The 27,508-nt window shown below is 41.6% G+C and overlaps 1 protein-coding gene and 1 long non-coding RNA gene across 5 annotated transcripts in view; both read right to left on the bottom strand.

Moving 5' to 3' along the window:
- Positions 1-11,002, bottom strand: part of DYRK1A (dual specificity tyrosine phosphorylation regulated kinase 1A) — an 89,446-nt gene extending 78,444 nt beyond the window's left edge. For 3 of the 4 annotated variants that reach the window (XM_075172641.1, XM_075172654.1, XM_075172632.1), the window contains exon 1: positions 10,126-10,802. The gene's annotated coding sequence lies outside the window, so the exon portion shown is untranslated. Of the gene's footprint in view, positions 1-10,125; positions 10,803-10,859 lie in introns of those variants that run through there. The other variant, XM_075172651.1, reaches the window with a different exon arrangement.
- A 551-nt stretch (positions 11,003-11,553) lies between these two features.
- Positions 11,554-26,616, bottom strand: LOC142092489 (uncharacterized). Its single transcript, XR_012677097.1, has 3 exons — positions 26,415-26,616; positions 24,172-24,270; positions 11,554-17,146 (listed from the first exon to the last, which is right to left on the bottom strand). It is a non-coding gene; the product is annotated as an uncharacterized LOC142092489 (long non-coding RNA).
- Between the last annotated feature and the right edge of the window lie 892 nt (positions 26,617-27,508).

Here is a 27,508-nt window from a genome sequence, read left to right as displayed (position 1 = left end):
AATCTTTACTTACCAGTCAAATGCTATTTTATTCATTGAACAGATGCTTATCGTGTACATGAGGAGGATAGCACATGGAAAACAAAGCTATACAGTAAATGCCAGCGACACCATAAATGATACTATTTACTGAAATACTCCATCACTTCTTTCCAAAATTGAGGTATGCATATCAAATGGGGAAAGAGATTGCAAGTAAAAAATGAAATTTTTTTTAAAGACAAGCAAATTCCCTTGGGGAAAAATGGGTTCAAACTCATTCCCCCAAATTTCCAAACAAATCCTAAGTTCCTTGAGCAGACCTCTATCTGGATATGCTGAGTCACTCTCCAACCTTAAGAGACTGCTTCTCCGAGTTACAGAGCACTCAGAATATAAACTCAAGTCAAATGCAACTGCAAATACATAGCATCCTGCTATTAAGACATAAGACGCCTAAACCCTTAACCTCAGCTCCGCCCGTTGCGTCACTATGTAACTTTGGGCAAGTCACTTTACCTTTTTTGCTTTCACTCCCCTTGCTAAAAAGCAGCTTAGTAACATGTATTTATCTCCTGTTAGCAAGGCAAAAAATGCTTTGTGTATGGAAAGCAACATGAAGTTCAGTGCTATACAAAATGCCTAAAATCTCTGAAACCCCTCTCCCCACCCCAGAAAAAGGGAACTCAGTGCCTTAGGTTAGGCTGCCAATAAGCAAGATACATAAACATTCCTAGGTTTGGTAGGGTTTTTTCCTGTACGTTAGATCCTAATCACTGAAAAACATTTCTCTTCCACAAGATGCTAAAAGAATCTGTTAGCATTTGCTAGATTCAGATACTAAAATGTTACATCGGTGCACAAGACTATGAAAAAGTCACAAACCTGAGACTAAGTACAAGGTCTGGACAGTGCAATTATTAACAACCTGTACCTTAAAAAATATATATATATACATATATTTACTGCATGATGAAAGATAGTTCAGACCACCAAAAGCAAGAGACAATTTTCCATTTTTGTCAGTGCTTGAGTGCTTGACTTAGTTTGGGAATTTTTATGGAAATAACTAACAAAGTCAAATGCAACTCTACAGAGGTACTCAAGATTAAAATACAAGGAGAAAGACCATGCTTACAACATATGGAATATAATGCATACCCGTTTCCTCAAATACATGAATAAACTGGCACTATCAATTTGGGAGCTCATAGGTTTCAGAATATACATAATGACTAACACGTAACTTCAAAATTGTATTCTGAGCCCACTGTATGCTTGCTAAAAATGTATCTTGAGCTTTTGCCTCACCTCAAACCACAGATCTCAGATTGTTTCGTTTTATGCAAACAAAACTCTGCTTTAACATACAATGATTAAAATTAAGATTTTTTTTTTTAAAGTAGCAGTAGTCCTGAGAAAGAGAATGAAAGCAAAGCATGTAAAGAATCCTCCATCAGAAAATACCAAGGGAAATTTTTTCAAATATGGAAATCTAAAAATTAAACTCTTCATTCCATATTCAAACTCTTATATAAAAGTAATTGCATATTCTCATATTTCAATAGAATTAGGTAGGAACTACAAGACTCAAAATCTTAACAAAAAAGAGTGAGGCCAACAGTATGACAAAATACTGGTTTAAGTATGTAGGCCTAAGACGATACTTTTGAAGTTAAAAAAAAAAAAGTAGTGATAAAGTCATACAAAATGATGAATGACATAGGGAAGGTCAATTAAGTCCTCCCTCTTTCGTAACAGACTTTGGAAATACACACTAAAGGACAACAAATGTAAACTAAGGCCAAGGAAATCTTTTTCACACACAAAAAATTACTTACTGATCTCAATTAGAACATATTTCTAATGAAAAAAAAAATTTAAGAACTAGAAATTATCTTTATTACACTGGACAGAATGGGGGGGACCCCAAAACTCCTATGCTTCAGAATGTTAAGTCTACCATGAACTTCTCAGTACTAGGAAAATGTTTAATGACATCAACTGCTCCAATTTGGTGTTTCTTTTACCTTAAGATGTTTTTAATAAGCATCTAGAAAGCTTGTTGAGGTTATTTCTTTTCTGCTATTAAATAAAAGCCCCACACCCTAGAAATACTGTTTCTACCCTACAAATACTGATGGTCTTTGTGCACACAAATCATGGATACAGACTGATCATAGGTCACTGATCATCTCTAATGTTTCCAAATGCAAAGCACCACATGCATACACTGGCAGAGCTTCAGAAGACCTCTTAAAAATCTCAGTTGTCACATATGTACATTCCTTTCCTTTACATACAAAACACTGAGCTGAATGTCCCCGTGTATCGCTACATACACTTTATCCTTACACTTCACTTCCACTAGAACAGTAGCTAAACTGAAATTAACATATTTTAAAATATCTCTGTTCAATTATTATTATTGCAGCCTTTCAGTACTTAAAGGCGGCTTATAAGAAAGACAACGGCAAACTTTTTAGCAGGGCCTGTTGTGACAGGACAAGGGATAATGGTTTTAAACTAAAAGAGGGTAGATTTAGACTAGATATAAGGAAGAAATTTTTTACAATGAGGGTGGTGAAACACTGGAACAGGTTGCCCAGAGAGGTGGTAGATGCCACACCCCTGGAAACATTCAAGGTCAGGTTGGACGGGGCTCTGAGCCACCTGATCTAGTTGCAGATGTCCCAGCCCATGGCAGGGGGTCTGGACTAAATGACCTTTAAAGGTCCCTTCCAACCCAAACTATTCTACGATTAGAGAAGTAACATTTTTATAAATTGTGCAGGAGAGAGAATGATTTCAAAACACAATACTTGAACCTTGTGAACTATAGGTAGAACTTGTTTTCTCATTTCTTGAAATAACTGGATGCTGGTTAAGAACATCTAGTAGAAAATCAGAATGATATACCTGCTTTATGCAGGTATAAAACTATTTCGTTGCATTATAAGAAGAGAAAAAAAACCCAAATTTTTTTAAACTATACTTTAAAACAGAGAACTCAAGATAACACACATAACTTGGCCAACACGTTTTCCTTGCTTTGTTAACATCTGTAAGAAATTAAACAGAAATATTTTAGCAAAAACTTGTATTTTGGTTTACTGCAATTGTCTGGCAGTATGCAAATTAAGTAAAGGGGCACTAGGTATTACCTTCAAATCCGCATTTAGAAATTGTCTCCAATTCTAACGGTTCCTTACACAAGAAAAGCATTACATAAGTTTCTAGTCCCCATCACATGAAGCAAAGCCAATCTTGATTTAAGAATGACAACAAAAGTTGTCAGTGTTATCATTAACCACTAAGGTAAGGCAGCCAAGTACTTGTACTCCAACAATCTGTTTCCACATGTGCAACTGGATTTCTGAAGGCTTCAAAACTAAGCTGATAAAGTTTTAAAATGTCCATGACTTTAAAATGAACATGACTCTGGTTAATTTAACTCCACAGAGATATGTAAATGAACGTTTTGGTCGGTAAAAAGACTGAAAGTAGACTCCATATAGACACTGTGAACTGCAAATCATGACTGCACGCTGTGTAAAATACACAGGTGAAAATATCCCCAAACAAGACAAGAGAAAAGAAAGACAGGAGATAAACCCTCTTGGAAGAACCACATCAGATGTCATTAATGATTTCATTCATGCCTCCAGATTATTAGTTTTTAGACCTTCTATCATTCAGCTTTTGTACAACACACTATCAAATTACAATAACTCACAACCCTTTTTATTTACCAGAAGAAAAAACAAACCACAAACACGTATGCCTTTACACAACGCCGTCACAAAAATGCTACATAGGAGAACATTAGGAATTAATGGGTATGCATCTCAAAGTCATGAAATCCTGATTAAATGGAGAAAAAAAAATAATATTTACTTCATGTTGTACAGTATGGAAATCAGATCCCAGCTAAGGTCTCTAAGTAGTACAACAATGCAAAACCAAACAATTTTTAACTCTGCCCTTATAATACAACCTTCAACTACAGTTTGTAACACAGTATCATACATACTCTTTCCACTCAGCCTTCAACATAAATGAATCATTTATGATGCTGTCTCTAGTAGACATAGTTCACAGAAGACATTAATTCACTTAGAAACTAAGCTTGTAAAACACAGCATGTATTAAAAATAATAAAGCATCGGGAAAAGTTTGAGGAGATATAAGGGTCACTCAAAATGAATCTGTACTAACTGCATAGTTAACTGACCTCTCCCCAGAACTGCACCTACTAGTCTTCTGATTTTGGGGGAAAGTGTAACCTAAGTTTGTAGCCTTAGCATATACAGAACTTTACTTCAGCAAAAATCTGATTTCAGTGGGAAGACACAGACAGATATGTGCAATCATGTACGTGTTCAGCATTGGCAGTAATGCTCATTTTCCTGCATAGGGCCTGCTATAAAAATCTCAACTTCTGAAGGCACACTATGACATTGACAGGAAAGTCACCCTAAATACAAGAACACAGAATCTAAGCTTATGAACATCTGATTGTGGTGAAAAATGTACATTCAGCTGTGTTATTCCACAACTATGATCCAGTATTTCCAGTATTTATGAGTAACTTCCACAGAAAGAGAAACTGCCAAGATCTTCATGCAACAATCACTTCTTGTAATATTGACAAAGACATCAATATATTTCAAACACTAACTTGCAATTTCTGGCATACCATTAAATTAATGCCTACTTATCCACAAGTTAGAAAGAATAACAACCAAGAAGCCAGAATTAGACATGATCCAGGATCGTTACCGAGCTTCCAATATCAATCGGATTTTGCAAGAGTGTTAGAAACTGATTTGTCTGTAATCAAACACATACCCTGTACGTATTTCATGTACAAGTCCTGTTAAAACTGTATTTAAAAAACAAGAATATATATGGTTATATATTTCTAAGTAGAAAAAAAGCTGTAGTTACAACTGGACAAGACCAAACAGAGATCAGTGTAAGGAAATTCATAGTGTTCAGGAAAATATAGAACTGACTAAGTACTAATACGTTAGCTTTCCTACCTGACAATATTTTTTCCTCTTTTTACCTCTTCCGTAAGTTTAAACAGTAAACTGATAGCATGGACACAAAACTATTTCCTCTACAAAGGAAGTGGATGTGCTATGGTCCAAATGGCTCCTCAGCGACAGGTCCACTGGCAAAGTAAATGAGAAGTTATTAGCAATTTACATAAGTTCACAGGAACACAAATTAAGATTTGAGCACATGTAGATAAATTGGATTTTGAATGAACAAAAATGTTAGCTACCTGCGTTTGAAGCCAGAAAGCCAAAAAACAACGAACAATAGGTTTTCGGGACACTAGGATTTAAAAGTTTCACTGGCAAGTTCGATTTAATCACTAAAACGTACTTAACTATGATTGTGCCTACTAGTCATTCTACTAGTTTGACTTTTCTCAGTAACTCATCAAAATTCACTCTAATTTATTTCAATTATATTTTGAAAGAATAACTGCCATCAGAAATCAATCTGTACATTTCCACTCCTCTCTTATTTCACCATCCAAACAGTTATTACAAAGAAAGAGGAAACTTTTCAACAGATAGATGTATTAACATATTATTAACTATTCCTTTACCTGACTTAAAACACAGTCTATTTTTGTTTGCCTCTGGGGGAAAAGAAAAAGCGGGGGGGGGTGGGGGGGGGTGGGGGAAGAAAAATAAGTGGTTTGGGAACTTTATTTAACAGATAAATTGAAAGCTTGCTTTCTCACAGCTGGAACAAAACTGACACTTAATGGAGTTAATTTCACTTTCATTTACTCAGTTTCACTTTCAGGTATTTAGTGCTACTAAGACCCTGGAAACTTTGCAAGGAGTATGTTTACAAATAAGTGCTAGCTTATGATATTTTAATTAAAGAAACATTTTCATTGCTTTTAAAAAATGCTATATTCAGAGCTGAAATTAAACTGATTATGTCTTCATACAGAGTAATTGAAATAGCTACTATCTAGACTTCAGAGGCTCCAGAGTATTCACACTATATGGATGTAAGCAGAGCTGACTGGGAACTATCTTCCACATTTCCCTAGCCCTTCCGTGGGGATTCTCCCTGTAAATCATATGGACAGGACATTTTGGAATGAGTGAGGATATGATAACGTCAGTACCTTTCATATTGAGCCACCCCATCTCTGTCCTTTTCAACTGTGGGAAAAATGGCCTACCCTTTAGAGATTGGAGAGAGGAAGGGGAAAAGGGGGGGGGGGGGGGGGGGGGGGCGAGAGAGGGAAAGGAAACCTTACGGAGACAATGGGATTTAGTTTGTCTCATCACTGTGGGCTTCCAGTCAAAAGAGGAGCTCCTTTTTTGATCTGTGCTCTCAGACAAGTAAGCCATGATTAAGCACCCACAGATACTGGACAAGACTCATATATATGAGTATTAGGGAAAAGGGAGCTACACTCCAAATAAAGCTGGAGTAAGTATGAACTAGAAACCTATTCTGAAGTAAAGAAATACATTTGTACTAACAAAAGCAGTTATTTTTTCAGTTGTGCTTGGACAAAACATAATCAAACCCAGAATTTTACTTTCCTTCCACATAAGTAAAAAAGATAACCAATAGATATCAATTACAAACTGTTACATTGTTACACGCAACTAATGATTAGGTCACTGCAATTCTATTGGTATATTGTGTCACCTAAAAGCGAGAGTACGAGATAACTATAGAATATGTCTTTCTAGAAGTAACAATTGTTTCTAATTATCAAAAGTTTCTCCAGTGTTTTGAAACCATCAATAGACTACAGTTCCCATAAATCTGCTCTTGAAGGGCCCATGGAGGTGAGGAAAGAAAAGGAGAGTATTCCCCTTCTCAGAATGCCGTTTACTTTTTTCCCCCACTCATAAGCTTACAAGAAAGGCATGTTTGCTGAGAAGGGTTTTTTGTATTATTTCAAATAGTCTTAGAGCAAAAAAGAAGTGTCACTGCATAAACATATCAAGTCTTTTAGACTTCTTATGGTCTGATTAGCAAAAAAGTTATTACATAAATTTAAAAAAAAAGATGTTTCTTACCAAACTCCTACTGAAAAAAGAGATGAAACTGTAAACTTAACAAATAATCTATTGTACTCAGTTATAAAGACAAAAGCAGCAGTTCTCTGTAAATAATCCTGTTCTACAACAACAGATCTATTTACAAAAGGATTTCAGAAGTTATACAAGTCTCCCGTGCTCCCATAAAACAGAGATATCAGAAAGTTTTTGACTTCACTTTGGAGAATAGTTCTCCAAATGGCATTAAAAATTACCATAGAAAGACTAAACATATACCAGTCTTCAATTCCTACTCAAAAACATAAGCTGTAACAACAACCTTCAACCTACAGTCCCACAGCCAGGGTTAAAACCACCTGAAATAAAGAGGTTTTAAGAGGAATGCTGAAAAGAGAATCTAATTATAGCAACAAAATTGCTTCTTTGGTAAAAGTACATTTTAGTTTTTAAATCACCACCCATTTCAGTTCAGATGAAACTGTAAAATCCTATCGTAGCAAATAAAGGTACAAATTTTCATGCGTTTTATTAACTAGTCTTTTCACATACTACCACATGACCAGGTGGTACAGTTTCAAACTTGTTAGCATAACCTAAAAGGGACTTTTTCACTTTATGTTAAGGTGTTGACTAACTAACTTGAACTAAAATGACAAAAATCTCACAATAAGTCCATTAAGGCAAAGCCTAATACTACAGTTAACCCAGACACATGTTTCTGTGCAAGGCCCTATCAGAATTAAGATTTTTAGAATGTGGTATACATGTTAGCAAGTATGTCCTAATTAAATGTAACTTTAAAAGCTTAGACGAGGCACACAGTTTTTACTAGATACTAGTCATGTTTTTCTACTTTGCGTAAACTATCAACTAGTTTGGTAGAAGTCATTTATGGTCATCATGTGTTAATTCCCAGTCTACGTAAAACCCAGTCTACGCAAAAAAATTGATAAATTCCTAATGACCACCTCATCATTTTACAGAAGTAAGAGAATACTACCCATAAATTGACACTGAAATAGAGAACTCTTGGCTGCTATTAGGTAAAATTATCCTTGTTGCGGCTTCTCCGTCACTGTCCAACGTGGGGGAGGGGATTCCAATGACAAGTTCTAAATCCACCCAAGTATTGACTCAGGAACTGTAACATTGCTGCTCATGTAACAAACTGTCTTTCTTACCTATTTGCCTGGAAACAGTATTAAACTATTGTCATATGCAAATGCGTACACAATAATTTAACAGAAGGAATTGCCCTCTTTTCTTGATTTAAGAAGACCATGCTCTTTATTCCATTTGGAACAAGATACACTTGCTTTACTCGAAGAATATTCAAAACCCATGAATTAAACTCGATAAGCTTCATAAACTTTGACAGAATTTTTAATTCACAGCAGAAAATGTAAATTTAACACATCACACACATATTCTACTTCAGACTGCAAATAAAAACACTCTACTTCTAAGTAATTCACATAAGCCAAAAACATGAAGCGCAGCCTACAAAAGTAGTCTATATATATACACATACCAAGTTCACCAAATTTATATATAGATAACAGTTAACAAATACTAGCTCGTACTCAAGAGTTATTTTCAACGTTATTATTCTGATTCTATAACGTATAATTAATTTTCCAAAAACATCCAACCTACCGAGGTTGGGGGGAGAGGGGTGCGGAGAAAAAGAGAAACAAGTTTACAAAAACTTTTTAGGGCTACAGACTATTCCAATGAGATTAAATTCTGCTTGGTTACAGGCAGATAAATAAATACTGCTACAAACAAAATATTTGCTTATTTATCATCCGACATCATCAACGTATTCTTCAGCTTTACACTCCTTTTCTTAAGGAAAGAAGAATGAAATACCAACACAGTAGTAAAACATGTTGTTAACTTCTACTTATCTAGACCCCCCTATGATAATATATCCATATAAGCGTGACTATATATACCTACTGGCAAAAGTTAACAGCACACTCTCATTCGGATTAAAACCGTAGGTTGTCAAAAACACGCTTGTTGATTTATTTTGTAGTCAGATATTCTGTCTTTGTGAATTTTAAAGAACAATGACTGTTTATTTCCCCCGATGACTGTGGAGTAATAGCAGAACTAAGTAACAGCAGCAATCTAGACACATGATCAAAGAACCCCTACATAGCCTTTGGACTGACTAAACTGAAAACTTCAAAGCTGACTGAGATTCAAAAATGCACCAATTTCGAAATTTCAAATTACAGTACTTTTAATTGCGTTTTCTGATTTTGTGGCGGCGGGAAGGAAAGCCACTCCAGAGAAGGAGCACTCTATGTATCAAATGAGGTCTCCAGTTTCTTCAGCAACACAAAGCTAAATTCCTAAAAGACTGCAGCCAGCTATTAAAACGTAGAAGTGCCTGTGTCCCCCAATTGCTTCTCCCTCCTCTTCCCCACCCCACCCCCCGCCCAGATGACAGTCATCTCACACAGGTACTCCTTCTACATTGGCCTCCAACTTCCCCACCTACCACACAAGTCCCTCACGGGTGCAGGCAGGGGCACCTAAAGCCTCCACCACAACAGGTGCCTGCTCAGCTGATGGTTCAACTCCTGACGCCCTCCTCGCCTCCCTCTCCCTGCTCCCAGACCGGGGCGAGACCTCGCACCCGCCCACCGCAGGGCGTTGCGCATAAGAGCGAGAGGATCCAGGCGAGCTCCCTTCCTCCATTGCCGGTCCCGCCACCCTTCTCGCCGCTCTACTTCCCAAACCGGCAGCGACAGCCTCTCCCGGACGCCGAGGGGAGAAGGGCCGCAGAGGCCGCGGCCGCCGCCGCTGCCCCCGGCCATGCCCGGCCTGCCCCAGAAGGGGCCGGCGGCAGGGAGGGCGGGGAAGAAGGCCAGGTCCAAAGCCCGGTACGGGTCCCGGCCCTGCCAGCTCCGGCCCGGGGCCCGGCGGGCCCCTGCGCTCTCACCACCTCCTCTCTCTAAGATGGCAGCGGAGCTGCCCCCTGCGCTGCGCCCCCCTCGACCGCGCCGGGCCGGGAGGTGGCACCAGCTCGTCCCGCTGCGCAGCTCCCCGCCACCGGCTGAGGCGTCTCACTTACCCGTGTGGGGGGCGGCAGGCCCTGCGCTCCGGCCCGGCTTCTCCCGGTTGAGGCCTCTTCCCTCGGGCGGCGGGCGCAGTCAGGGCGAGGAGCGAGAGCTTCCCCCGGCCTCGGCCAGGGGCCCTGGCGCGGCAGCGCCTCCCTCTTGTGCGCTCCGCAGTCCGGCCGCCCCGCCGCGCTACGGCCCGCACGGCTGGCGGCGGTGCTGGTGCCGCTCGGGGCGCGGGGGGCACCGGCCGCGGGGTCTGTCCGCTGCGCGCCTTCCTCTCTGGGCGGCGAAGAGGGGGGGCCCGGCCCGGCCCGGCGGGCGGATCCGCGGCGCTTCCTGACCGGGCTGGATTTTCTATCGCTCACAAAATGGCGCGCGTTCCAAACCTGCGCAGCGCCCGGCGGCGGCAACGGCAGGGCCCGGCCTCACCTCGGCTCGGCGCGGCGGCGGCGGCGGCCTGAGCCCCGGCCAGGCAGCGCGGGGACAGCGGCGGGCAGGCGGGCGGGCGCGAGCGGGCGGAGGGAAGGAGGAGGAGGAGGAGGAGGAGGGGGTGGGGGGGAAGCGCAGCGCCGTACCGAGCCCCCGGGAACTCCTCGCTCCCTCCCTCTCTCCTTCCCTCCCCCGCTGCCAGCCTCTACCTCCTCCCCCTCCCTCCCTCCCCGCCCGCTCCTCCTTCCCCCTCCCTCCCGAACCGGCTTCGCCAGGGCGCAGCGCCGCGCCGCCCCGCTCCCCTCCCGCGCCGCACCGCTGCTGTTGCTGCCGCCGCCTCGAGCCTCCTCGTCCGCGCGGGACGAACTTCTCGCGTGTCCCCGCCGGACCGTCGGGGCACGGCTTTTTTGAGGGCGTTCTTTCGTTTTGGTGTGCGATAACGTCTTTTGGGGTGGAGGTGGGAAGGAGGAGGGGGAAAAAAAAAAAAAAAAAACCCACGATTCAGGCGGGAACAGGTTTTTTTTTAAAAAAAAAAAAGCCAACTGACAAAATGGCGACGGGGCGAGCCTGTTTCTATGGCAACTGTCAATCACGCGGCCCAGCTGCCCCACCCCAGCCGGGCGGGAGACGGCGCTGACGTGGGGAGGGCGGGGAAGAGAGCGACGGGTGAAGGGCGGGCCCTGGTCGCCCGGGCAACCGCTGCCCCCCCCCCCCCCCCCGCCCTCCGGCGTGTGACGATATCCGTGCGGCCGCGCCGCTGCGGGCCGGGATGGCCCCGGCGCGCCGGGGCGTGGGGGAGGGGGAGGCGCCGGGGCGGGGCGCAAGGCCGGTTAACGGCGCTGGGGGGAGGGGAGCGGCTGCCCCTGGCCCTGCCGCACGGTGGGCGCCCGGGAGGGGGGCGACCCGCCTTCACCGCCGCCCCATAAGGGCTGCGGCGGCGCCTCCCCCGGCCCGCAGGGGGCGCCGGCACCGCGGCGGCGGGGCCGGGCGGCGCTGGAGGCGGGCGGGGGGAGCGGGGCCCTCCGGCCGCCCGAGGCAAGGCCAGGGCAAGCAGGCCGGCCTTCCCCGTGTGGGGAGGCCGCAGGGCGGGCTGCGGGGTTGTTGAAGGCCGCCCTCCCACGCGGGAGGAGCGGTGTGGTGTGCCCGGGGGACTCGGGCGGCCAAGAGTCCTTCTCATCCCCCTTCTAAAAATAAATATGTTCCCCAAAAAAGATAAAATCCACTCAGAAGTCGCCTCGTCTGGCAGGCGCGGTGTGAGTGTGCTCTGTGAAGGGAGCCTGGCGTTGCTGAGGGAAGGCTCCTTTCCATTCGTAATTGCGGAGCGGGGTGGCGGCGGCGGTGCAGCCAGCCTAAATCTGTGACAGGGATTTTAAAATTTTTTTTTCTGGAATGCCCACAAAGATCAAAAAGTAGAGTATGGCCTTTATCTAATACTTTAATTCTAACATGTGATACTTAAGTCATTTTAGTTCACAGCCAGCCTCCTTGAAGAAATTAGGACATATTACTAACACTTGTTCCACTTGCTTTTCTTCCTATTTTAATATATTTTATCTCAGCTTAAAAGGTGGAAATAAGCAGCCAAGGAGAGGGAGACAGGTGCAGCAACAGCCAAAGTCCTAAGTCCCCCAAATAATCTAAGCATTGCTTTACAAATGCAGTATCACATGCAGTTCAACCAAGCTAAAATTTGCAGCTGAAAATAGCAGTCCAGAGCCCCTCCACCTTCAGCCACGCACTCCCTCTGCCTCTGTTTTCTACATCAGCAGGAATGCTAGCACCCATCCAAAATAAAAACTTCTCTATATGGCTAGGAGAAATACTGATGCACAGGACACAGCAGGAACATGTGGTGGGGGAACTGCGGGACCAACCCCACTGAGTCACAGCACAGTGTTCAGTTAGATTAAATCATCCGTGAAATTGCACCTTAAAGCCATGGTAGGTGTCTGGGAACGCCGTGATTTAGGCAGTCATTTTTCATTCCCCTCAGCCCCAGAAAGATTGAGAGGTCACTTTGAGCTGCTTTTGACACTCCTCTTTTTGCCTTCAAGTATGACCAGAATGCAGCTCTTACCCCAGGATGAGGAAAGCCAACACGCGCCTTCTGCAGTGTAACAAAGGCACACAGGATCTCCTGCTTCTAGCCAAGGACTACTAAGTTAGTATCATCGTATTTTGGACTAGGGTACCTGCGCGCACAGTGTATGGTGCAGGAAATTTATTTAAAAGACGTGTAGATGAGGTGCTTAGGGACATGGTTTAGTGGGCATGGAAGTGTTGGGTTGACGGTTGGACTCAATGATCTTAGAGGTCTTTTCCAACCTTAATGATTCTATGATTCTATGAAATCCAGAACATATAGAAAAGCATCGGCTGTCTTGCATATGCTCTGCCCAATTCATCAGTAAGGAAGGGCAGCTCTTCTCTTAAGGACAGTGGGGTTCCATCCCCATGAGGATTTTGTAAACTTTGCTGAAATCTCTTTGCTGTTTCTGTGGGAATGGTGACGTGCAGTGGCGGAGTAATTTCTCTGTTGTTCAATGTAAGTAACTGCAAAGCTCATAGAAAGTTGTCACACCATTTACTGTATTAGAGTATGTTACAGCATGTAACTTGTTGGGGTTTGGGGTTTTTTTTGAGGGTTTTTTTTTTGCTAACGCTTAAAGATATTACAGAGTTTTCCTGAGTTGGTGCACTTGCTCAGTAGTCCTCTGCTTTTATTTTGCTGGCTATACCAAGCTTATGGTACATGGCAACTTGGGCTGAGATAAAATGTCCTTTAAAAGGTGATGGCCTTTTTTAAAATTTTATTTTCCAGCACAAACAACTAAATATTTTTGTCTTGATAATATTATCTTGATAATTAATAACCTGTATAGTTCTTCTCTTGTACAACAGTATTCTCTTAAATGTCCATTTCATTAAAAGCATATATACACACTGCAGATGGTCTACAACATTTTCTCTTTAGGTTCTCAACAGCTGAAGTGTTGAAGCTGGTAATCATTAAAATTAAGGAACAAGGCCAATGCGAACTGCAGTTCTACCAGAATCCTGCTCCAGCCACAGAATCTGGGATGACAGCTGGTGTCAGGATGGACTCGCTTGTCTGTATGCGTTGGGAGGAGGACTTGTGTCCCCTACTGCCAGTAGGTTTAGGGCTAGAGCTAGGGATCCGAGCGTCTTCCAGGCTGGGATTCTGCCAGAATCCTGCCTCACCTGGAAACCTAGCACACAGGGTGGGAGAAGGAGACAGCTTTGTCTTAGCACTGGGAGCTAGGAGTCCTCTTCTGTGCTGTGGATACGGCTAGGGTAAAGGTCGGGTCTAGCATTTGGGAAGTGAGGGTCTTCCAAGCTGGGACTCAGCCAGAATCTTGCTCCATCCAGCGACGTTTTGTTGATTTTAAAACCAGGTCAGTTTCCTGATCTGTTGTGTAAAACATCCCATAAACGGTGGTATTGGAGTAACCAAGAAGTCAGTATTGCATAGATGTGGGGTGGGAGTAAGGGGTAGAAGGTTTTGCTAGTGAACTCCATACAACAGGCCAAAACCAAATATGACAGCAAACCAAATATGACATTACCTTCTAAGAGATCAGCTTTGGAGAGAAGCAGCTGAGATAATAGAGACTGAAGATGGAGCAATGAGAAATAGTTTGTGATCTGGAAGAAGGGGATCCAAATACTTGCTAATTTCTTCTACCTTGTTTAACATAATAATGAGTTATCATATCTTACTTTTTTTGTTCTTTAGGAAGGAAGGGACTGGCAAGACAGGAAAGACTGAGAGTCTTTTTTTTTTAACTCTTCATCAAAAACCACCTAGAGTAGGTTGACAGTATTTCAGTATCACACTTGAAAATAGGAGTTTGCATACGTTCTTTATGAATTAGTAGACAGGCTCCTAAGAAATACTTGGTTTTCTCTTCCTAAGAGACTAACTCCTCAGAAAGCTGAATATTTGGGCCAAAAAGAACAACAATAAGCAGAAAACTTGAGAAAAAATAAGAAAAAAAGTACATAAAAATGAGGAGGAAAGAATACAGTATGGAGAAATAAGATCTAAGAGAGAAAATAATATACAACAGTCTAGAGAAATAGACCAGAAGTAAAAGAAACCACAAAACAGTATAAAAGTTTTCTTAGTTCAGTAGGTACAAGGTGATGTGATACACAATATTCAAAACATTAAATTACAGTATCTTAATGGGACAGAATTTTACCTTACAGTCAACCTTGGTTGACTATTCTGCCTCTCCTGTCTTTCAGTATGATTATGCTGAGAAATATAATCCTTCTTATTTTCCTCTATTTTTTGGTGTGCATTTACATTTATGCTGTCAACAAAGTAAACTTAAGACCAGTGCAGGAATGGTTGTAATTGGAACTTAAAGAATCCAAGAGTTCCCAAAGGTGCAGGACTACCACAGAAAGTATGCTATAGAAACAAAGGGTTTCCCAGACTGATGGCTATTATTATTATTGGTATTTGGGGGAAAACCCACTGACTTTGTCATCTAAGTGAAGAACAATAGAATATGGCATGGCAGATGAATATAAAGTAATAAATAAATATTTGTGTGTTCCTATTTACTTTGTTTTACCAAAGAAATAGATTAAAGAGATCAATAAATCAGAGGGAAAAGCTGAAAATTACATAACATTACTTTCATCCTTTGAATCTTCTACCCAGTAAAGATTAAAAAGGAATTATTCGTTAGGTCTGCTTGGTTTATAATTGTTTTCTTTAAAATTTCTGGTAGGGAAAGCTGCTGTGCAAGAGACAGTACTGAAGTGGATGGACTATTGGTGTACTAAACGTGGCACTTCTTACATCCACAGTGGCCAGTTCTGCTTATTTGTTCCTTGGTTCATTTGTTTGCCTCTGATTATGGGCATAGTCTACAAGTCTGCATATGATGCGAGATTTACTTACCTGGGTTCCCAGATGTTGGAAGCAATAGGCAATTTCAGAACCTTCCTCACTTCCTGTCAAAGATTACCAGGACTTCATAACTCTTGAGTTAGGAATGTCTACTCACATAATGAGTAGTTTCAAACAGCTTTTTAGTTATTCAACCCAGTGTTCAGCCAGTCATAGACTTCAAGCAGTATAGTTGTGTCAATAGTCATTTTTGTGGTCGTCTGAGCACACATTATATCAGTAACACTATCTCTACCATTTTGGAGATGAAGACGTTTTCCTAATAAAGGGGCTAAGTACTTCCCAAGTCTATGGAAGCTGTGCGGTATCTTACCAGCTTAGTTCCATCTCCTCCTGCTTCAAACTACAGACACTCATTTTGTTGTTTCAGCCACACTGTTGTCTGATAAGGGAATGTGACCATGGGTAATACGTCCCAGTTTTTCCCTTTCTAACCTTGCTATATTGAGTAGAGGGGTCCATACATTCTGGAAGTCTTCATTCTGTGATCCAAACCCTAAAAAGCCCTTGTAACCAAGCAGTTTTTCCTTTGGAGTGTGTGCATTTCTGTCTGAACTCCAGACTTCTTTCACACACCAGTCATGGGCACTCTGATCTTTCCAGGGCTTAATGTTTCTACTTTGAATAGATGTTTCAATCTAGGAGATTTGTTGTGCCAGTAGCAATTCAAATAATCCTTGGTATCCTGCACATCCTCTGCAAGAGTGGCCTTCTTAGGCCAGCAGACCCAGCTTAGAAGATGTTCAGAAAGGATTTCTTCATAATATAGAAAAAAAAGATTATTATGTCAACTGTTCTGTTGACTTGTGTTTCTCAGGCAAAGCCACCATGTAGCTCAATCCCTTTGGTGCTAGGCCATGATCTGAAGTTAAGTCCCAAAAGAACTTCTTCTCTCTGGGTTACATCATTAACACTTCAGAGAACGCCATAGCAGCTCTCAGACAGAGTTAATTCTAAATCAAACCATCATCTGGAGTGAGCAGCTTGTGTTTCGCCTGTCAAAAAGGTGCTGCTAAGTAACTAATGTGGTCCATCTCTTTTTAGGCCAGAGAGGTTGCCATGGTAACCTATTCGAATGTAGATAGATACGCTTTTGAGTCATCATCAGAGCCCGGCTTTGATAGTACAGGGTTTGGATTGACAGCCAGTACTACATATTGTGTAGGTTGGCACGCCTCTGGACCAGAAGGTCCTGGAATTGCTGCTGTTGCTGCCGGATGAGGCTTGCTATGAAAAAAATTGTGCGACTCCCTGAGTTTTCTCTGCTATTCTCTTGAATGGCAGGCATGTATTCTGTGGTGTTCTCACTCTACAGAAGATCACACTCCTGAGTATGACAAGTTCCTCACTCCAATTTCAAAGTCTTTCCCCAAAACAGTGGAGTTTTTTTGGGAAGAAGCCTCTAGGAGAGAAGCTGTGTTACTTATTTTAGGGAAAGCGTATACTTTAAAGTTGTATCACAGTTCTCCTGAAATCACTTTCCATGATAAATACATTTGTAGGAGTGCAGAACAGTCTTCTGTTAAAATCAGGCATCCTGAAAAATTGTGATTCTTTAAAAATTTTGCAAATCAAGTGCTACAATGTCAAGTATATCCCCCTCTAGGAACTCCTCTACATCCTCAGTTTCCAGCTTCTAGAGGGATCTGGTTTCCCTGTATTTGGAAAGATGAAAAAGACATGATGTTAATTTCATCATAAAGTTTCACTCACATCCAAAAGGACTCGTACAACACAACTCATGTCTCTTTAAAAATTTGTATTTTGTTCTGCTGATTGTAACATAGCTAAGTTGAATCTACCTTCACCTGTTCAGTATAAAGCTTTTGTTTCTCTGTAGGAATTCCTGGAAGAGTCAAAAACGGTCCTCAATCCTGTTAAAATTAGGTCCTTCACTGGCAGCTTCTTTTGAAGCTTATCCAGTGATACAAAATACAATTTCCTTACTCTGTAGTTGTGCAGCAGAATGTAGGTCTTTGCTGGCTAAAATGAAAACTTTGTTCTTGTTGTCAGGAGAAAGCTTCTTGTGCTCCCTCTGGAAGGATATTGTCTATGAAGTTCCAACACATATTTGCACTATCCTGACTTCACAAATCTGTTCCAGAAAGTTCTTAGAAGTATGTTCTGCTAGGTGCCTACGTGACGATAAAACCTCCTGCTAGCTAAGAAAAAGAAATTGTGATGAGTTTTAAATTACATTTCCCTAAACTTTCCACTTACGGCATTTCACCTACTAAGAAATCATTCCTCAAGCAGTAGAAGCAAGAATGCTTGGTTGTCTATCCCTTTTTCTGCCCAGATCCTCTATCTCCTCCCAGTTCAATATATTGTTTCAGTTTTTCAGATTCCCTTTGTACCTCAGACATTGAACTACCCCAAAGCTCCAGCATGTGACCCTGTGCTATGTGTTGAGCAAAGGGGACTGTAGACTGTGACTTATTTGGGGTTACACTTGTGCAGCTTGGCCAGTTAGCCAACCAAACAGAAGCATTAACAGTTCCATTTACAGTTTAGCTTTTCACAAATGAGAAACAGTTAACTAATTAACCAGGATCAGTCCTTAACCCAGCCACCAATTTTCACAAAACTTCTTGGAACCTCTTTTATTCGAGATCCCTGCCCAAGACGGGTCTATGAAATCGTGAGGTGGCCGATCATTACTAGGAGTTAAAAAACTATTACGCGAGATGGACTGAGGGCCTAATCAAGAGGCAGCCCACTCAGCCTTATGAAACAAGAATGAAAAGAGTTTGTTTCTTTCCAATATGCATGTAAAACAAATCAGCTTTGTGTACATTACCTTCCTATAATGTATATTTCAGACTTAGTTCCCTGGCTGTGCACACCGTTGTGGCCCTCGAGTATATTCTGTGGCATCACTAATTTAGGCTAATTGCTATGTGGGCCAGCACTCCTATTTTGTAGGGCACGCTTTTTAGGGGCCTGCAGTTTCACCTTCGTGAGCTATTCCAGGGAACTGGCAAGGCAGGCAAGGTTGGTGCTGACCTTATGCTGAGAATGCCCCTGCCCACCTCATCATGATCACTGCTGCATGCCAGTGGTATGGCCAACCAGGCCTGCGGTGTCAAGTCCCACAGGGGTAGTCATGCCAGAACAGAGCTACTAAAATAGCGCGTCGGCTGCCAGGCAGGGTTTTTCTGCTGGTGCGAGGATATCCCTTGAGTATTCCCACTGTAAGTTACCCAGGCTGTCTGTAACAGTCTGGGGAGGGCAGAATGCTACAAGCACTTGTGCGGGAAGCACACGTGGACAAAAATCTGAAACCGGTGTGGGAAGAATAATGTCATACAAACAGTTTGGTGCTAGCATGTCAGCCAGCCCCGCTCTTCCTGCAGTTAGGTCAGGTCCCAGTTCCCTTTAGAGCTATAGTAGGGGAGATGAGTCCAGAAGGTCACCAGATGGTTTGCAATGAGTTAGGCTGACTTGGCTCTGTTGGACCTTACAGTTCTCCATCCCCATTCTTTTTAAAGAGACTACAGGGCTATCTATCTCCTAGCGTCGATGTTAGTGACTTCCACCCCAAATTCCCTTGTGCTGGGACGCTAATATTAAACTAACTGCCAGCTGAACTGCCAGGATGAGGAGAAAAATAAGGTTGGAGAAATGATGGCTTTCAGGTCTCAGGAAATGACAAAAGCTTGCAAGGGTTCCAGCCCCCAAAAAAGAACCTGGGGTAATGCATCCTTTTTCTTCCTCAGCTGCAGTCAGGAGGTCTGATTGTTCATTTATTCAGCACAGATACGTTTGTGAAAAGACCTTAGCAGAAAATGGCTTGAACTATCTCCAAATCAGTTCAGGAAATCCTGAGCTGGGCCAGATGCTTGCGTTTTGGCAACACTTGCTGGGCAAGAACTGGCCTATAAGCATTACAGAATAGATGGCTGGACTGTTCTTTATTAGTGGTTTTCCCTCTGCAGGAGTGTGTATTGTCACGTGTGGTTTTATTAAGGTCAGTTCCAGGCTTTGTACATTGAGTAAATCTATGGCAACACAAGACGCACAGCTGGTACACTAGTGTGTTACAGCTGTCTGAAACTCCTGCAGTCACACTGATTTATTTAGGATATGTTTACACACCGACAAAGTCATAACTACAGATTGCCTAAACTTGTGGTCAAGTGTTATCAGTGTCAATGTTTGAGTGCATTTCTGAATAAAGTCTTAGATCGAGTTTAAATGTAAACGTCTAAAACTGCATTTTGGCTCTTAAATGGTGGTGGTTGGGCTTTCAAGAAGCCAAGCATTTTGAACTACGTTTGACTTTATGCACCGTCACTGACAATCGCGTTACTTCCGTTATGTGTGTGTAAATAGTATAGACTTCCTTCAGCTCACCTTTATCTGCACCAGTACTAATTGTGGAAGGTGGATACAGTTATATGATGTATGGAAAAAGATGTTTTATATGGGGGATGGTGGAATACTGGCGAGCATTGGTAGCATAATTGAAGATGAGGTATGTTGTTTGCGTAAGTGCTGTGAAACCTGATTGTGAGTGGTGGAGAAAAAGGACTTCTGTTTCATTTGTTGCTGGGTTTTGTGCATTTGCATTGGTGGTATTTCATAAATAGTATTTCAAACTGTTTCACAAGAAATCTGTCATTCACAAGAAATCTGTCATTTTTTAAATTGTAGAATGGACTGGGTAAAGGTGGCAAGTCTGTAGAGATGTGAAAGATTTCATTCAGCAGCAGCTGCACATGAAACTCAGTATGCCAGCGGTTGCACAAAACCGCTTCTCTGTTCTCTGTTAAGTGCATTGCCCATAAATTCTTTCCCTTCTGGAGAATAAAATTAACATAACTCCAGATAGCTAATATTTTTATGTGTAGGGCCCATCAAGTTTATGAATGCAGAAGACTATCATGCTTATGAGTGCACACATCATCGAGTTTATAAGCAGAGCACATAACAGTTATGCTCACAGCACATAAAGTTTATCTCTTGGTATATAAAACTCAGTTATGAAAAACAAAAGCTGAAAAATTACTTCAAACCCATTTTTTTCCACCCTTCCAACCTCTATGTCATAGCAGGTCTTTTCACAGTAAGCCTCAACTGAATTTTGTATGTATTGACAGAGGAGTTTTTTAAAGATAATACCTCAGGTATGTGAAATTGGACTACTGTAGCCAAATTTCAGGCAGAACATAATTTTGAAGACTTCCACTTGAAAATTATGACAAAGCTAAATGAAAAGCATATAGAAAATTCAAAGTGCCTAAAAACTAAATTGTGAACGTTCATATCAAAATCCCACTATCTTCAGAGAAAATCCAAAACATGTTAATTTTTAAGTGTTTTTTTTTTAACACAACCCTACCTTTGCTGTAGCCAAGATGCATCTGTAGTAGTGTAAGTATATAAAAGAATTAATGTGACATACCTACTCTGACTTTTTAAGTTTATTCTAGGTGTATCGGTATCGAATGTAAATCCCATATTTGACACCCAGAAGTCTGAATTAATACATTTTCTGAAGAACTAGACTATATTCATTTAATAAAATACTGATTACACAGTGCCAATTATATACATGGGAGACTAATAAAAAACAGTGCTCAAATTTACACAGGTACTTTATATCTGGAACGGACAGAGTGTACAGTTTTCTTTCCTATGTGAAACAAAGTACAGAACACTGTGTTACTTAGCTCTTCTGTTTTATAATTACTAACTCTCCCTTCCTGGTACTTAACTACTCTCAGTACTACTCTTAATTGCTAGGTTAATGCCAGTGGCCACTGAACAGAGCACATACCCCCCCAATACATTTGAAAAGCCAGCTACCCTGATCAAACGCTCAAGTAGATTAAGTAAGATGTCGTATTTGAGTTGTGCTATGGGAAGTGATTCACTTTTTATTAAATTAGGCAGAGTCCTAATACTGCAAAACATCATAGGCTGTATCTAAGATGTAAGGCAAGGGCTGACAGTACTAACCCAAGAAAGCACAGCAAGAGCAGTATTTATCGAAAGAAGCCTGAGGCCCAAGGCTAGTCTTCCAGACGCTTCTTTTGCTGAGGCTGAAACTCCTGTCTGTACAGCTGACCCTATCATCTCCTATACCCCAGAGATCTTTTTTTCCCCCATTTGTACCTATCCCCTCACCCACAGTAACCCTGCTCCTTGTCCTCTCACATTCAGTGAGATGTTTGGTTCCTCCGCACCTCGGCAGCAGCAATGCTGAAAAGACAGAAGAGACATTCTCCTCGCTGTAGGTGCAAGTGCCCAGACTCAGATGCCACCACATGCTGGAACAAGCAACTTCAATTAGCCCACTGCTGTACTATTTGGAGAAGCAGGAACTTTGGGGAATTTAGCAAAGTTTCTACTGTGCATGGGCAACTGTGAGTCTTCAGACATTCATAATTTGCTTGGGGAGGATAGTAAGAAGGGTTGTCTTCTTAAGCCCTGGGGCGAGAACCAAGTCCCAGTTTCAAATAGGTCCCAAAGCCAGTGTTCAATAAGCCTGACACTGAATATAATCAATTTATGTACATGGCATGTAGTCACTGAGACCAGACTCTCTTGTGTGTGTGATGCAGAGCCATATTCTACACATGTGGAATACATCGGGTGTCTTGGACATGCTGTACTTGCGTGCATGGTGGTCAGAGCCTTGAGCATTCATAGTATGAGATTTGGGGTAAATCTGAAAGGAACAGAAAAACCCTCTCTGGCACCAGGGCAGCACCTATATTGATTATTAAAACCTGGTTCCAGAGGACTGAGTTTTCAGTTAAAAGTCTAAGGGTTTTACAGAAATTTAAAATAACATATTTCCTCCTAACTTCATTCTGAGAAACAGCTGAAACCTTTCTAGCCTTGTTTTTTGGGTTTTGGGGTGGTTTTGGGGGGGGTATTTTGTGTGTCCAGAACATTCAGGCTGAGGCAAACATCCAACTAATCCTTGCTTGTTTGTTTGTTTGTTTTCCATTGTTTATAGGTTTGCCAAGCTTTAACTACTTGGAAGAAGTTTTCTGTCCTGGGTGTTGCTTCAGGCTGATTTTTTTCTTTTTCGCCCTTTTTTTTTTTAATAGGAATAGGGAGAAGTTGGGGTTATTTTGGAAAGGGCAATATTTTGGTTTCGGAAATTTATAAGCAACTGCAAACCAAATGCAAGTTTAAAAGCCTGAAAACAGCAGCAAAAATATTTATAGCTTAAATTTTCACAAGGAAGAACTTTTTGTTGTCTCTTTCATGTTGCTTTTCAGGGCAGTGACATCAGTGTATAATAAATTATGGTAAATATCCCAACTCTGTGTCATTAATTTTTACCCAAACTCCAGATGGCCCTAAGCATCATCTGCTTCTTAGCCAAAGAGACAACAATATACAATTTTTTTACAGACAACAGACAAGTGTTGCTGTATGTGTTCCACAAAAGAAAAAAAAATTGCTTAAAAGTTACTTCTGAATTAGGGAAGTTTTCCAAGCATTTGTTGTTATTTTTCCCAACAGAGTATCATAAACTACAGAAAACAGGGCTTTCTGCAACAGCTTCCAGTTGTATCACAAAATTCTGTCAGTAACTTTGCTGCAGTTAGTTCTGAGAGAAAAGGTGTTAAGTCACTGCTTCTTCAGAGCCGACAGAAGCACCTTATAGTTTTGATATGACTCCCAAAGTACATCTTCCTTTACATGTTTCATTTTATGGTTATAGGAAGAATAAACATATTTCTCTAAATAAAATTAAGATATTCGTAAAGTAATCATATTCCTAGTCAAGTGTCAAGGTTTGCTGTCTGACACAGATGTTACATACAGATGTGGTACACAGATCACACTTAAGTTCTAGAGCTTACATACCACGGCTGATGGAGCCGTCAGCCCTTCCTTGCTGCCTAATCTTCTAAATACTGTCACCTTTCCAGTCCCCTCCTTGGATAGGAGAGACATGGGAGCCTGGACGTACCACCTCCAAAATGGCCACAGCACTTGCAGCAGAAATGTCAGTGGCAGTAGACCAGTTTATGCATAGTTAGAACCAAATAATCCTTTAAGGCCATTACTAAGGGTGTAAGGTAACTTTGTGATAAGAGTAATCAGTACTACAGCAGCTTGATATTCATATAGCACTATGAACAATTTCAGTTATATATCTCCTAGAATGGTGTCTTTTACTGCATAAATATAGATATTTCAGTTTTAAATATTTGCAGCATCAAAATAATGATTTGAATTTCTTCAGACTTAGATTGTTTTCCTTTCCTTAATGGCCCCACAAGCCAAATTTCATCTTTTGCGTTATGATTGTGTGACATTTCAACTGCCGACTAATGGAAAATGTATTTTGCTTCATGCTATATAAGCAAAAAATAACTGATTTTGCTTAAGTTTTCCAATAACTCTTGAGTTGAAACAAAGCACACAAAGCTCCAGTGCAAAAGGATTTTTTAAATGATGAAAAAGGGAGATTAGAAAGGATACTCAACTTCAACCTCAGCTAATACAGTTCAATGCAGCAAGCATTATAATCTGGTGAATGTGCAAACAGCTGAGGTAAGATACGCATCTTTGATACAGTCTGTTTTCAGGTTACCTTTATGAATAAAAAGGTTTTAATTCAGGCTGCATTGAAGTATTATGCCATGTTCTACCATACATTTAAAAAGAGAGAAGTTCTGAGTATACAAACACAATGGGAGGAAATTACATTTTCTTCTTCCCATCTGATAGTCATGCTCCCTCTTGCATTACTGCCTGCCACATTTGCACTCTTGCCTTTTCTGTTTCTCACAATGGCAGCGGCCACCTGAAAAAAAACCAAAATGTTTTGGACAATTCATGGAGATTTTCCTTTTCTTTTTTGGAGAAGGATTTTGAGGTGGACTCTTCTACAAGGAGGTAGCCTTTCTTCCACCATGTGCTCTTTCAGCCTTTTCTTGCTTTCTAAGTTAATTCTCTCCCTCTGCTCAGTGATACGCCTTTGTAGCTAGCAGCTGTCCCAGTGATCACCAGCAGAACCCTCAGACACCAGCATGCCTTCCCTGCAGAGGGCTGGTGTTAGGTATTTACACACGGGTGACCTACTTACTTCACTACTTAACGGGTTTTGACACTATTTTCCAGCTATATGGATTAAGATTTTTTTCTTCCTAAAGTCTTTTTCCTAACCTTTCATGACTCTGAATCATGTCATAATAGTAAACCTCATGGCCTCTTAATCTGCTCTTTTCTATAGTATTTGCATAAATAACTGCTATATTGGGAACTTAAAACTCATCTGGTATCTGGTTTCCAGCAGCAGCCAACAGAGGATGCTCAAGGAAGAACGTATGAACAAGGTAAGCATGTTGTCCCCAAGCACTCCCAGTGTCCAGTACTCTCTGGTTTGGAGGCTTCTGCAATGTAAACAGTGGGTGACGTTTTCTTATGTAACAGTCCTTATATTTAATGGACTTTTCTTCTGTTAATCTCTTTGGTTGGGTTTATCTCCCAAACCTTTAGCATCTTGCAGCATCTTACAGTATCTTGCAGCAAAGATTTCCACAGCTTAAAATCATGTAGAGAACCCATCTTTTTGTTTTGAACATGCTTCCTACCAGCTTCATTAATATTCTTAGTACTCATATTGGAAAAAGACAGTAACACTGTCTCCATCTTCATCTTTTCGCTGCCACTGGTGATTTTGTAGACCTCTGTCGTATCTCCCCATAGCCATCTGTTTTTCAGAGTTAAGAGACTGTAGGTATACCTCATACAGAACCACTCTGTTTCTTTGGTTATCCTTGTCAAACCTTTTCTGAATCATTTCCAGTTCTGTGATGCCCTTTTTGAGATGTGAAGAAAAGAACTGTACATACTACTCAATACACAGAGAACTATGGATTGATACTGAGGCAGATGCATTACAATGTTCTCTGTTTTGTTCTCTGTTCTACTCATAATAATTCCAAATATTTGATTTGTTTTTCTGAGTAAAAGGGAACATTGTGCTGATATTTTCATAGAAATATTCATCAGAACACAAAAATCTCATTTGTGAGTGGAAAACCAGCTTACAGCCCACCATCACTGTATATATATTTTTTTCCCATGTGCACTACTTTACACAACTACATCAAATGTTATCTGCTGTTTTATTATCCAGTCACTCAGTCTTGTAAGGCCTTTCTTCATTTCTTCAGTTCTTCACAGTCAGCCCTTTAACTGCTTAATCACAATTTGTCCTCTAACTTTCCTTTACCTGAATAGCTTAGTATCATTAGCAATCTGTGATATCTCACTGCTCACCCTCTTTTTCCAGATCATTTATGAATACATTAAGCAGCACAAGTCACAGCACAGGTCCCTGCAGACTCCTCTTGTGATCTCCCTCTTCTATGAAAACTGACCTTTTATTTCTGTTTTATTTTTGTTTCCTGTCATTTAGCCATTTTTTGATCCATTCCTCTTGCTTCTTACTGCATAAAGGTGCTGCTTTTTTTTTTGCCCCTTTGTAAATGAAGCTTTGTTTAGGGACCTCATTGCCCCTGGAAATCCCAGTAGCCCTTAAACATAAGATCTCCCTTGTCCACAAATACGTTAACATCACTAAAGAATTATAGATCTGCAATACTTGAAATAATGTAACAAAAGGTGTGTTGTCCTCCTTGATATGTCATATTTATATATGTGTCCCTTGATTCTGCTCTGTAGGACAGATACTACTTATTTGCCCAGCGTAGACAACACAACAGGCTCACTCGTGTGTAGTTGCCTGGGTTTTCGCATTTGCCTTCCCCACCTGGTTAACAGGGGAAGGGGTTTTAAAAGTAGGGTTACACACTGCAGTTAGTACTTCAGCTTTTTGACACCTGAGTTCTCTTAGAACTCCTGGATGGAGGCCACCTGGTCCCCATGATGTCTTGCTTATTTTATGTGTTTGCTCTCTAAGTTTTTCTGCCCTGCACTTACCTTTAAGATAGATCTCCTAAATTCCCCATAATGCAAAGTTCTAGATTTCTCTAAGCTGTTGCACTGTGAACACAGACGCAAGAACATGAATGTAGTCTTTTCTCCTATGGTCTTGCTTTCTCTGAGTGTTCCTTTTACACCTTGATGATCTACAGGCCCTACCCACTCTGTGGCAAGACTCCTCTTCCGGATACTTACGGAAAAGGACTTGGATTTTGTTGTGGGTTTTTTTTTCTTTCCATGCCCTTGCAAGTCTTTCCTCAAGCTCATACGATCTGCCTTATCATATTAATGTAACAGAATTTATAGAATCATAGAATCATAGAATCATTTAGGTTGGAAAAGATCTTTAAGATCATCAAGTCCAACCATTAACCTAGCACTGCCAAGTCCACCACTAAACCATGTCCCTAAGCACCACATCCACACGTCTTCTAAATACCTCCAGGGATGGTGACTCCACCACTTCCCTGGGCAGCCTGTTCCAATGCTTGACAATCCTTTCAGTGAAGACATTTTTCTTAATGTCCAATCTAAACCTCCCCTGGCACAACTTGAGGCCATTTCCTCTTGTCCTATCACTTGTTACTTGGGAGAAGAGACCAAAACCCACCTCACTACAATCTCCTTTCAGGTAGTTGTAGAGAGCGGTAACATCTCCCCTGAGCCTCCTTTTCTCCAGACTAAACAGTCCCAGTTCCCTCAGCCGCTCCTCATAAGACTTGTGCTCTAGACCCTTCGCCAGCTTCATTCATCTTCTTTGGACATGGTCCAGCACCTCCATGTCCTTCTTGTAAGTGAGGGGCCCAAAACTGAACACGGTATTCAAGGTGCAGCCTCACCAGTGCCGAGTACAGGGGGACAATCACTTCCCTGCTCCTGCTGGCCACATTATTTCTGAATCAGGCCAGAATGCCATTGGCCTTCTTGGCCACCTGGGCACACTGCCGGCTCATGTTCAGCTGGCTGTCCACCAACACCCCGAGGTCCTTTTCCACTGGGCAGCTTTCCAGCCACTCCTCCCCAAGCCTGTAGCGTTGCATGGGGTTGTTGTGACCCAAGTGCAGGACCCGGCACTTGGCCTTCTTGAATCT

This window comes from Calonectris borealis, chromosome 1 (assembly GCF_964195595.1).
Source record: "Calonectris borealis chromosome 1, bCalBor7.hap1.2, whole genome shotgun sequence".
Lineage (NCBI taxonomy): Eukaryota > Metazoa > Chordata > Aves > Procellariiformes > Procellariidae > Calonectris > Calonectris borealis.
Note: the sequence above shows the minus strand (reverse complement) of the source record. Positions and strands in the feature narration are given on the sequence as shown.